A 14,163-nucleotide genomic window follows, 5' to 3' on the forward strand; every position below is an offset into this window, starting at 1 on the left:
TGGAAGCGGAACGGAAACGGAAAGTTTGACAGTTGTCACAAATGACATCAATAAGCCTAACCGAAGTCGATTTGGTTCTAACTAGTTTTCAATCCGACAAGTAGGCTTACTCAGATCGGGCTTTTCCGCTGCCGCTGCCGTTCCGCTTCCGCTGTCATTGCGCTTGAGCCTTGAGGCACAGTAGGTCATTATGCACACCAATCTTAGGTCATCTTTTTTGTCAGTGTGTGCGGTTGTGCCGGTCAGGTGTGCCGATTGTGCCGGTCATAGGTCAAGCTGCGATTGTTTGTAAAATACCCATCCCGACAACCCGGTATTTTTGCCACCTTGAATGTTTTGGTTTGAAACCGCTACACACTAAAAAAATCTGAATTTTATTGGTGATGTAAACATCCATGTATGCAAACATTCATGCATGTAAACTTCCTTTTCACGTAAACTAGCAGCTTGCAAGAAATGTTGCAAACAAAGGTGGAAAGTTGCATACAATATATGGAATATTGCACGAAATGTCTCATAAATTTACACGATTTATAATGTAAACTTGTATGATTTATGACGCTCCATTTATGTGCATCATAGTAACGGAAATTTACACTACTTTTTTGAGCTGTGTAGGATAAATCGGTTGGAGGATTACGCGGAAAGTTGTTGGTGTGTGAAATGTTGGTGAATTAATGGTACTAATGGGGTCTGATTAACAGTATCTTTCTCTTGAGCCCACTCTAGAACCTACATTACGTATTTAGATCTATAAGTGAACTGCTGGTCTGAGTTTCTCTGTTATACTCAATTAGAGGATGGTCCTGAATATACAGCCAAACAGCACGCAATGTTGTGAATAACTTCAATAACAGTGCTCCCATTTTATTTCCAACAATCCAATCCCTACGAGATTGTGCCGAAGGTATGTCGAAGGTATGCCAAAGGTATGCCGATGGATGTGCCCAAGCTTTGCCGAATCTATTAAAATAACGTGATGAAAACATTTTATATCTACTATAATTTTTAAGATTTCACCAAGGGGTGGTCACTCTACACACTTGTTTTGCGCCAACTTTTTTCTCAGTGTACCTCAGTGTGCCGCAGCTGTACCGGCAGTGTCAAGAAGTCATTGAACTGACTTTTGTTTGCTTGTGAATAATGCCTTGTTTGGCAACCTGGTATTTTAACAGCTCTTATTTTTGTTTTTTTTTTAATGTTTTCAAAAACGACACGGACTTCAGTTGGGACTACACACTGGATTCATCCGTCTCCAAGGATGCCTGCAACGGACGACGGACGAGCACCGTTGCTACACGATCTTTTCATCTTCGGCGGAAGGCCGACCCCGCACAACGAACGTCAATCATTAGTGAACCAACCCTTCTGGGAGCCGGCGGAGGAAATGGATTTGCACCGAATTTTTCACCGCCCGAGTATCATCCGTCGGGAAACTGGAAACCAACACCGGCCGGAACAAACGTCGAACTGATGAAGGACGCACCGCTGACCCGAAACGGACCAGCCAATTTTCCAAGCTAAACTACTTGTCAGAGTCCACCAACCCGTACACCCTACAGGACAATTCGATCAGCTTCAAGGTCTACAGCGCCTCCAAGAACAATCGCTTTCCAGGCCAGCAAAAATAGCATTCTCCACTTCTTCAATAACCCACCCGTATGCCGTCCGAGGATCTGCTGCTGACTGCATTAACCACCAAGGACTGCCACCCGTCACAAGTGCGAATGTTCCCGCTGAAATCGGGAAGTTCCTCCTCCGGATTGGTAGAGTTCCCGAGCGTAGCCCTGGCGGTGAACGTCATCATGAAGTGCAACCACAGCGCGATGATCACAAATGCTCAAAACTCCCGTTCATTATGAAGCTGTGCTTCTCCTCTTCCAAGAAGATGAACGGTGCGTGGAGTAACGAGAACACCGAAAACACGTTAGCTTTGAAAGAGCGGAAGCTTTTTTTCTGAGAAAGGAAAGGATTTTCCTTTTTCTGTGTAGTTAATGTTATGATTCGGTATTATAATTTCTTATTGTGTTAGTTAAAAGTGCAAAAAGGAACGAGAGTAAAAATTTGTCGACCTATTTGAGATTTTGCCAAGACGGTCCTCCAACATTATGTGTTGGACGATTGAATGGTTGATGTAGCAGCCACCGCCATGGATGCATTCAAGCAGTTCGAATGGTCGGATGGTATAGTTTTTGTTTGGTTGTTGACTTCTCGATTAAAACTCAAGCACTGCTTGTCGTGACCGGCCCAAGATTTCCAGCGTCGACCACGGCTACACAAATTAGCGATGCAGTTCCCACGGCTGCGGCTGATTCCAATGCTGCTGCTGCTGTTCCTTCTGCTGCTAAAATTCGTCAAAAAAGACGGACCAGCAGCAGCATTGGAAGCAGCCGCAGCCGTGGGAGCTGCATCGCTAGTTCGTGTAGCCATGGCCGGAAACCTCGGTCAGGTCAAGATACCGCTGTCAGCTGTTCTTCGTATGGGAGGAAATGTGGATGCGACTGCCGTCACGGGTGTAACGATTTTGGCGAGACTTGGTAGAGATTCACGGTTGTTTTGAAAATAATTTGACTAGGAGTGGCAACGTCAATAACAAATTTTGACACATGCACACTGCGCAGGCGCAGAAAAAGTTCAGTGTTACCAGTAACTTAGAAAATCATAAAAATTGAAACCATGGGTGCCAAACAACGTCAATGACTGCACCCGGGTGTGCCCTAGTTTGATTTTGGCACACTGTGTAGAGTGACCAACCCCTTGGATTTCACAGATCTGTTAAGTAATTCTTACCAGTGATATCCAGGAAATCAATTCCCGTGAATTTGACCAAAAATCATGTTTTTAAATTTTTGAAAAGCTCGTTAAAATTCCTGGGAAACAGCTAGAACATGCATGGTAAATAAAACTAAATATACATTTTCACTGAAAATAGAGTTCACGGGAAACCATTTACAGAAAATTGTATGCATGCAGATCTAGGACAGATGTTCTAGTCATGGCTATTCATTCCTATTATGGTGTATTCCAATTATAGCCTATGGGAATTCCATAGGATATAATTAAAACACACCATAATTGGTACGTATAGAGATGGCAAATGAAATTTTCTGTGGATGCTGATGGAAACTTTTTTGAAAGGTTCAAAATAACTTCAAGAGAACTTCCAGCCAAAACCTTTCTATGAAAGATAGAAGAAAAATTTGAAGGCAGCTGACAGAAACTTTCCAAGATTTTGTGATTTTGGGAACATGTCGGACGAAACAGAGGAAATTTTCGATAAATTTGCGGATGAAGTCAAAAGACACTTTCGGGGCAAGTCAATAGGAGCCCTGGGGGAGGTCAGAAGAAGTTGCCGGGATAAATTGCAGGAATCTCCCGGTAGCAGTCTTCTGGAGATTCTAGAGAAAAAAAACTCACATATTATGTCGAGAAAACCATCAGGAGGAAACCATAAGCACTTCTTGGGGAACTCGAAGAAACCTCCAAAATAAGTTGGAGAATCTTCCGGTGGAAGTTGTAAGAAACGCACATTTTCAATGCAATTCAATTTCCTCCGTGGAAAGATGGAAGAAATTTCCTGTGCAAATTGGGAGGGAATTCTTGGAATAATCAGAAAAAAATATTTTCGAGCATTTTTCCGAGTAAAAAATGGTCATTTCAGATTTCATGGAAAGTCCGAAAAATCTTCCGGGTGAGTCTGAAATTAAATCGAAAAAAAGCTCCGATAGAACGGCTCTAGTGTTAGGAATCGAAAATTTTTGACAGTGGTTTGTTTACACTTTTTTAGAGAACAACTGGTACAAATTTGATCAAAGTAGTCGATCCCGTTCAGAAATAACGTCAAATGGAACTCGAAAGAAGAAATAATACTGTGCACAAACACCTGGCAAATCCGGAGTGGTCCGGTTCCAAGCTGGCAAGCACTTTACGATGCCGAACATAACAGTTTGTCGAGTGTTTAAAACCTACAAGGAAACCATGAAAGTAGAAAAAAATCAGCGCACCTACGGAAAACTGGAACCAAGGATTGTCAGCTGCGCAGCAAGGTGTTAAGGTGCATTAAAGCCAATCTCGGTCTTTCAATCCGAGATGTGGCCAGAAGGTACAACGCCAACTTTCAAACGGTGCGGAACATCCTTTTAAGGGAAGGATACAAGTCGTACAAAGTCAGTAAACATCCGAACCAGCACATGAAGCAGAATTCCGTGGTCAAAACGACCGTGTTTTGACGAAGTACAAGGGCTGCACTTTGATCGATGACGAAACATACGACAAATTCGATTTTAAGCAGCTTCCCGGTCAAAAGTTTTACATCGCGACTGGACGTGGGGATGTGTCGGGAAGATTCAAGTTCGTGTTTGCCGACAAGTTCGCGAAGAAGGCCATGATTTGGCATGCGATTTGCAGTTGTGGCCTGAAAACGGAACCATTCGTCACATCCTCGACGATGACATCCCAATTTTACATCGAAGAATGCCTGAAAAAGCGTGTATTGCCGTTCTTCCGCAAGCATAGGGGCAAAGTCATCTTTTGGCCCGATTTGGTCAGCTGCCACTACTTCAACGTGGTTCTGAAATGGTATGCTGTCAACAAGATCGATTTTGTCCCCAAGCTAATGAATCCTCCGAAATGCCCGGAATTTCAAACAATGGAAAAATACGGGCCAAATTTCAAAGCGACGACTTTGACGAAGCGGCGGGGCAGTCAAAAACATCCAGCAAATGCAGCCAAAATGGAAGAAATGCGTTGATTCCGTATCCGTTTCCACTGTGTGGACGCTAACGGGCTCCATCAAGAGAAAGGTTCGAGATTTCGTTTGAACGGGATAAATGTAACCATCTTATGCTGTAACTTTGAAGTTGTAATAAGAGTACTGTAATGTAACCATTAATGGACTTATTAAACTAATTGAATCACGAATAACAGGTACTTTTATGCGGAAAAATTTACTTTTAGTCAGCCTTTAAGAAAAAGCTTTTGAGGGATGACAGATTAACAGGGGATTTGAAAAAAAAAAGTTTTACTCGTGAATCTACTAAAAATTACTGCAGATATCTGTTATAGGATGATCGTTATCAAAGAATTTCGAAATGTTTCATACAAACGAATTGAGTGAAAATTGACCATAGCTAAAGGTGATCAAAATAACTGGCAAATCTCTCGTACGTATTGTGTATTTTAATCGAGTTAGGGATAGATCGAGTATAGTTTAAGCATATGCCGAGGAGCAAACTTTTGATCTGACGCTGCTCATGCGCTTCAGCACAGATTCCTTGGCGATAATTTTGGCCACTTTTGTCCAGTCGTTTTCAAATTTTTCGATTAAATTCACTGCCTTAAACTGTTTCCGTAGATATCCATAGGAAAGGGCCCAACAAGTTTCGATTGGCCGGGCCTCCGGACAATTTGGAGGATTCATCTCTTTTGTCACGTATTGCACATTGTTTGCTTTGTACCAAGCTACCGTGTCCTTCGAGTAGTGCATTGACGCCAAATCGGGCCAAAATAGTACTGGTCCATCATGTTGACGGATCATGGGCCGCAGACGCCGATTCAAAAAAATTGACTTATCGGCATCGTCAACTTTCTGACCATCACGGACTGTGTAGTGTTGGTCTCCGGGATGCGCCTTGTAGTCAAATTTGACGTATGTTTCATCGTCCATAAAACACACGCCAATTTTCCACAGATGCTGTTTGCTTCTGACTCCGTTTCGGCTTCTTCTGCTTCTTAAACGTTTTCAACCCGTTTCATGCCTTGGCACGTTGGACGTCACTTTTCAATGTTCCCAGGTTTTTGGCCAACTTTCAAACAGAGACACTTTTCTTATTGACGAAAGCTTGGGTGATCTTCTGGTTCAGTTTTCGGTACATCGGTCTCAGTTTACGGCCAGATTTTGGTGTATCCTCGAAGGTAACTTCTTCACCAAACTTAAGGATGGCAGTTCGGACAGCTCCGATTCTTACTTTCTACATTTTCGCCAACTTCTTTGCTGATAGGTTGGGAATAGTGTACCATTTGTGCACGATCTGTTCGCGCTTTTCCGAGGAAATGCCTTACATTTTGATGATTTTGTAAAACAAAAATGCACTTTGCGCACACAAACCTGTTGAGCAATAAGAAAACAACAACACACATCGATGAACAGCTAATAAACTTCATCGGGGTAGAAATGGCGGCGAGTTGAAAGCGTGCTTATACTTTCTGGGACACCCTATAATAGAGGGTTGTGCACAAGTTGTCTCCCATTTAACATTAAAAGACAGTTTTATATGTGGGAGAGTTTTGACCCACAGCCCTGGTTTTATACAAAATAGCCTGATGATACAAATTATCTTCCTGTGCGTGTATGCTCCCTAAAGTCGACCGTACTGAACAAAATCGCGTAATAACTTGAGTGAGATCAAAATATAGGAAATATTTGTGAGTTTGACCGAATAACACCCAACGGATTGCACTCAGAGTGTGAAATGACTATACTCCGAGCACGGATAGAGCAACCGCCGAAGTTGATATATCAGAGACAGTAACCGAAACATATAAGCAGCAAACAGAGCCTAACGACAACAATACTGGAACGAACCATAATCGCATCGGAAATATTATTAGTCTTAAAATCGAAACCGTTATTGATCAGTGAATGGAAGATTACTTACAGGTTTAATTTATTGGTGCAAACGCTAGGAAGCGAAAAAGAACTGCCAAGACCACTTGAACGTGACTGACTTATGTTTCTATTTTAGCAGCAAATCCAGGATTGGCAGTTAGTGAGAATGAATTAGAAAATCAAGGTTTTACCAAACAAAAGTTGAAGGTTGTCAGAACGAAAGAAAAAAAGTTTTAAAACAAAATTCCCCTCGGGAAACCGTTTACAGCTCAAAATTGTAAACGAAACGCTCCTACTCGTAATCCTCCTCGTAAAACACGCACTTAGAGTTTTTCTACTTATACTGAAACTTCCCGGAAGCCTTTCACAAACTTGGTAGTGAAATAAATGCGACTAATTTAAAAATAAAATCAAAATTCATTCGTCTATTTATCATCTTTCTCAAATCACTCGTACCCATTACAAATGGCACAAATATGGTGCAAGACAAGCGTGTGTATTCATAAATGATGCATCTGATGCAGCAATCTGTTTCCTCCGTAGTTAAAAAAACAACTTTTCAAAATTTTAGATATTGTTCCACACTTGGGAAACTATTACCTATGAATTATAAAGATTAAGTAGCTAATATAAACTGTAAAATTATAAATCATAAAATCAGAAAAAAGAAAATAAAAAACACCGATGTGTAATTGTACTGAAAAATTAATAAAACCAAACCTGGAGCAAAATCTTCTAAAGTTAAGAAACAAAAAAAAAATGTGAAACCAATACAGAAGGTAATAATGAGACAATATTATTCAAAACATTACATTACATAAACAAAATTTGACACCTGCATCGCCGGATTTGTACTTAAATACTTAACGCTTCCCATACAGGGAATATTTCTTTGGATGATTCCAATTATGTTCACCAACCCCCGCACCGAATGGTGGCGTAAGCTGAATTAGCAGTCGATAGATCCATCCACAGAACAAACAAACAAACAAAACAGAGTCAACGCACGAGTTTTAAGCATTTCACCGAATTGTTCAATATTAACTTTTTTCGCTTGATGTAAACTGTGTAGAGAATGTGGTTCATTTTTCCACACTAAACAAAAAATAAAATCGAACCGGACCGTTGTTACGCAATTTGAGTCAAACTTTTTTTGTAAAGATTTTAGAATGAGGAAAACAGAAAACCAAGATATGAGGAAAATATATGGAAGTATTGTTTTTATTGCCGCAAATGGACGGGTTGTTTTGATGGAAAGAAATCCTTGTTCGGATAAATTAACCAAAGTGTCAGAACGATACAGGAAGACAAAATTCAACGCATGGAATTTATTTTCGGTTAATTGATGCTCCAATATGAGTGACGTGTACTTATATTCAAGGAAAATTTTACTCAGTCTATTAGTAACTGTGGTTTAGTGAACTTAAATTTAAGTTGAATTCTGTGGCCGTGTAGTGAATAGCAATTCAGAGTTTTCTGACTTTACCTACGCAACGCAAATGGGAGTGCAGGTTCGAACCCCTTCGGATCAGTGTAATCATACAGATTTTTCTCGATGTTTTGATACAGATATCTGTATATACAGATCACAGTTTTTTTTTTTTAAATTTACAGATTTTTCAGATATTTCAAATAAGCAGGATATATATTTAAACCTGGATAATATTAATTCATTCCGAAACATAATAGTTTCTTCTTTTTGAGTAGCTACGAGCACCAAACCCAATTCGTATTTTCGTTAAATAAAGTATTATTGGGGGTGTGGTGTGTAAGGTGGTATACAGAAAATACCTGACCGGCCGGTGGCTGCTGGAAATTACTGGTGGGGGTGATGGTGGTGATGGTGGTCTCGATGACGGTGGCTAGCGTGATGTCGGGAAACAGTGAGGCAGATGAAGACTCGGTGAAAGCGTCTGGCGACGCCGGTCGGTAAGCACAATGGCGGACTCTGGCGAACAAATGTTGGCTACGCTGAGAGTCTGTGGTTCCAGGCCTGGAGATGGCAGACTTGGATTTTACGGGTGTGTGGAGACCTGCTCGGTACCATTTGGGGTGGAACCCGAATCCTAATCTTCCCGAGTCCAACCTCGGTATCGTCGAGAAGCCAGTTTTCCGACAAAAGCTACCCTCACAACTAACGGGTCCTAAAGGGCACAAAAGAAACGGTCTTAGGCCCGATTGTGACCTTTTTAATCCCTGTTCTATACCTGACTCTCTCTCTCTATCCACTCCTGCTACTACGACACTCTTACTCTTCTTCAATATACTTTTAACGGGTTTTAGCTTATTCAACTGCTCTCGTTTGAGTTTACTTGGCAAGTGGCGGAAGAAGTTTCCGTGCTACTCACCGTTCCCTTTCTCTGTACTTCTCGTATCCATTCTCCTATGTTCCTTCTTCTTCTTCTTCTTCTTCTTCTTCTTCTTCGCATTTCAAGCTTATTGCATATCGCATATTAGCTTATTGCGTGCTCTCAACTTCGTGTTCTAGATGCACTTCCACAGTTATTAATTGAGAGCTTTCGATGCCTGTACCATTTTTTGCATTGATATGATTGTGTGGCAAGTCCAATCATACTTCTATGCCCAGGGAAGTTGAGACATTTTCCAACCCGAAAAATTCCTAGACCGAACCGGGAATCGAACCCAGCCACCTCCAGCATGGTCTTGCTTTGTAGCTGCGCCTTTACCGACTGAGCTAAGGGAGGCTCCTATGTTCCACTGAACTCAAATTGTTAGCTCATCACCTATTCCAGCAGTTGGTAGTAAATTGGGAATTATTATTCAAATTTAAATGGACATGCAGAATACGATAAACATACAGAAATACAAATGTTACAAACGGTAACAGAGTCCATCTACACGGAACCAGCTCTGAACTCCATGAGATTCCAGTGGGACTGCCACAAGGCAACTTGCTGGGGCTAATGTTGTACAGCATTTTCACATTTGACATACCACAGCTCCCCAACAGCTGTAGCTTGGCGTTATATGCGGATGACAGTGCAATAATAGCAAATGGACGAATGCCTAAGGATTACCGAGCCCGGTTTCAGCGAGGAGTGATAAATTATGTTTCCTATCTCACCTGCTGGGAAATCAAAGTCAACAAGGCATAAACGCAAACAATTGTCTTCAAGCATCAAAAATCGCCAAAGATGTCCCCTCCAAAATGCTGTCACGTCTCTGTGAACGGCTGTCCCATCAACTGGTCCAGCAACGTATTTTACCTCGGCGTTACCATTGACGATAAACTCCTGTACCGTGAACACACGGACAAGCTGAAGCAGCGGTGCATCGGTCTCCTGAAATCGTTCTATTCGCTGATATGCCGACGATCCCGGATTTCACAGCAGAACAAAATGATGATGTTCAAAATGATCCTCGCTCCTGTTGTGAACTACGCCATGCCTTTGTGGGGATCATTCCCTGGACCCACAAATGAAAGCTTCAGACAGTCCAAAATCGACTGTTGCTAATCATCATGATTGCTCCGTACAACACGAGGATAGAAGACCTACATCGAGCCACCGGATGTAAGACTGTACAGGATCGTATCGAGGGCTCCATGACGAAAAGAATGGAATAAACATCAAATTTAACTAACCTACAAATCACAAAAAAAAAATAAAGATCCAGGATTTCGAGATTTTTTAAACAGATTAAATCTTTAGAAAGCAAACTGAAATCATTTTTCATGATTCTAAACTTTCAACAATCACTTACTGAACTTTGAATGAACTAAACGGAGATTAAGGATGATCCGTACAACACAGAAAAAAAATCTGAATTTTAACTATCGCGTAAAATCTCCTTTCGTTAAATTTTAATGGCATAAGCAACGAAATCGTTTACAAGCTTGCATACAATATTGCTAATTTATGCGATATTGCGCTTAAATTTACACGAAATATCGCGTAAATTCATGCCAAATCTAGCGTTAATTTTATGTGCACTGTATCTTCCAGAAATTTACATGAATTTTTCGAACGGTGAAATTATTTTACAGATTTTTGTCCGCCAGATGCAGATTTAAAAGTTGTTTTACGGTGAAAATACAGATTGAAATTGTATAAAATGTGGCATCACTGCTTCGGGTACGGTTGTGTTTTAAGTTTGCTCTCTGTTTTGTGCGTGCGTTCGCTTTCATAGTTTTCGGCTGCATTTGCCGGATTAGCGCTGGCACTCTGCCTCCCGGATGGTTATACGCTTTCCGGGAAGTTTTAGAATCGAGAAAAATGATTCATCATGTTTGCAAGCATCAGAAGATTTGGCGCTATCTGCGTTGTTTGATTTTGACGTAGGATTTTTTTTCTCCCGGGCCAGAAATTTGTTGCATCACGAGTGATAATTTTTAATTTCAGTTTATTTACGCGCTGTAAGGTGCGTGAAAGAGCTCGGCACGGTCAGTGTTGATGTTGATTCGCTCGCAACTATTTTTGCAAAAAACAATAGTTGCAATTTCCAAACCTACGACTGGATGCCTTCCTTCAAATAACAACTGAAGTGCGGTAAAAATCGGTAGAACTGTTTCAAACACACAGTTGGTACTTGAGCGGGTCGGTTTTCATCTCTTTTTGCCAGTGGTGGTGGGGGGGGGGGTGACACCCCTCACCATCCCTCTCCAAAGGGGGAGTTTGGTAAAGAGAGATGAAAAAACCGATTTGTACCTTCCTTAAAAGTTGTCCTAGCTCGCTATTCTAATATCTATATGCAATCTTCACACTGCCGTACTCTAACGGAACTATCAACTCTATGCTTTCATCTACTCCATCTATCGTATAAAAATTACCACTACAGTCTGTTATTTGAAATTAGCATCTTCAACTACAAAAAAATAAGTGTTTTCAGCCGAAATTGATACCAAAAGTGTATCAAAAGTGCTTTTTAACGTGTTTCGCAGTTGGGTGTGGTGAAATTCGTGCATTCCCCGTTGATTTTCAGTGGAAATTCCGTATCGCAAAATTGCTCACCGAGCTCCTTTTTTGCCGTTCGAAGACGACGGTTTTGCTTTCGCGAGAGTGACGTTTATTGGATCCGTTTCTTTGCACGGGTGTGTGTTTTTGTAACTAGCGGTGTGTAAGTTTGCTTGTGATTTTCATTGCCTACCGGGAGGCCGGTTCACCGTGTTCGGATGTTACGCTTTCGGCGTGTAGTTCTATTGAGAGTCTCTCAACTCTCAAAACATAAACAATTATCAAAATATTGCTTGCAATCGATAGATATAAACTAGAAGATTAAGCGTATTTTTCAATCGATTCGAGTATGAATATGGCATTAAATCTGGTTTTGAAAGTTGGTGCACAGGTAAAAAGTGAGGTTACCATGAGGACCATGGCAATGCAGGAAGTATTACAACAAAGGTAATTGCTATTAGATATTTTTGCAAACAGTGACAGATAGCAGACATGAAGCTCAAGAGGAGGTACCGGGCAGAGGTGTTATATCCTAGACAAATGGTAAGTTACAAATTCACTGTTGTCGATGTCGTAGGCGTCATCGTATTCGCCGTCGTAGTCGTTGTCGTAATCGTCGTCGTAGTCGCCGTAGCCTGTCCCGTTAGTATATTTAAAATTAACCATCAACCGCTGAAACGATATGAATTATCACGTATTTCTGTTGTTCATTACATACCAAGTGAAATTCTAGAACGTAATTTCATTTGAATAGCTTGTTTAATCAGGGCTTAAGCAATGTTCACTTCGGTAATAGCTTGTTAAGATTGCCTGAACCATGCGTAAAGAGCAAATCGAAACATTGAACAAGGCCTAAGTATTCTTTTGAAGCTTTTAGTTTTAGGATTTTAAAGATCGTCGGTTGCAGTGGCTTACTTACTGAGCAGAAAAACGCTGTCCCAGGTCCTTTCATATTAAAATGAATGGTAATATCACTTGTTTATCGTGTATTTTGTAAAACTTTTCGATGTCGTCGGTGCTGGGTTTGAATAGTTATAACAACTTGAGTAACGGTATAATGTGATATGATGGGCTTGGTGGCCTTAGAGCAACCGTTTTTGCTTACTCAGCAGAACATCATGAGTCGAATCTTTCAAGATTCGTCAATCGTGTTATTTGTTAACATGTCTACCTACATGGTAATAACAGCAACTCGATGATTAAAAGCTCGTTTGCCTAGTGTGAAACGTTTTTGCTTACTGAGCAGAAGAACGTTGGTTCATTCCCAAGCTCCTTCGCGTTATATGATCGTTAAGCTTATCATTTACCAAAACGAACCCTGCTGCAAACCCAACCCTATTACCCGATATCCCAGTGATTCCTCGTGGAAGTGCAGATGTGTTCTCGGCTTCCATCAAAGCGAGTGTCACGTCAATACATTCCTACCTGTGTTCGGTTGCGGCCGGCGCTGGCAAAGCCTAGTTGCCTAGTCTCAAGCATCGTCTATTGGTTCTCTGTGTAATTACAGCTGATCTGGCAAAAACAGAGTAGCAACCGTGGGCGGTTAATCATGCTCATGCTCATTATATACATACGCAACGCAAATGTTCAAGGGAACGTCCTGTGTATATTCTTCTTCTTCATCATCTTTGCATTTCAAGCTTATTGCTTATCGCATATCATCTTATTGCATGCTCTTAACTTAGTGCTCTAGATGCACTTCTACAGTTATTAATTGAGAACTTTCGATGCCTGTACAATTTTTGCATTAGTATGATTGTGTGGCTAGTGCAATCATCTACGCCCAGGGAAGTCGAGAAATTTCCCAACCCAAAAAATTCCTAGTCCGAGAATCTATATAGTAGTCACCTCCAGCATGGTCTTGCTTTGTAGCTGCACCTTTATTGACTGAGCTAAGAGAGGTCCGTTTTATGTGCTAACGTATGCGTTAAAAATGGAATAATTTGGCGATGAAAAAAAAAAAACTACAACAGGTTATTCAGTGAAACACATTCATAAGTTGTGCTGGTTGGAGAATATGATTGGGCCTATACTGGAGGTCTTTCAGTTGGAGTTGCTTCTTTATTATAATTGTCTTCCTGAAAACGTTTTATTTCTGATGAGATTCCGCGGTAGCTAGCATCATCCTGAACAACTCTAAGCCGAGCAGTAGCAAGAGGCGTTTTATGACCAGTGTGTCGTTGTCAATACTGAGGCATGGAGATCCAGGCTGGGTTGCAGCGCTGGAAACCAAGCAGAACCAAAGGAAACTGAGCCGTTTCTTTCCAGACCATGCGAGTCGTGAGTGCATATTGAACCATCTCGTTAAAAACAGTATGCTTTATCGTCGGAATGATCCCAATCGGTATCAGCAAGCGGAAGTAAATCCGAGAAGTACAAAAAAAAAAGTAAGAGCGGAGTCGATGATCACGTGGCAGCAGGAATGGGACACGGTGGAAAACGGTAGATAGACCTGGATGAACATAATACATGGAGAGGGATACTTCAACCTGACGTAGTTCCTATCTGGTCATGGTTGTTTCAAACAATATCTACATCCGTTCGAATACTCAAGGTTACCCTTCTATACAAATTGTGGAAATGTGGAGGAAATATCGAAGCACGTGGTCTTCAACTGTCCTCGATTCAAGGCAGTGCAAAGGG

This window comes from Ochlerotatus camptorhynchus, unplaced genomic scaffold, assembly GCF_037179485.1.
Source record: "Ochlerotatus camptorhynchus isolate MF236.1 unplaced genomic scaffold, CSIRO-AGI_Acam_v1.1 ptg000291l, whole genome shotgun sequence".
NCBI classification, from domain to species: Eukaryota; Metazoa; Arthropoda; class Insecta; order Diptera; family Culicidae; genus Ochlerotatus; species Ochlerotatus camptorhynchus.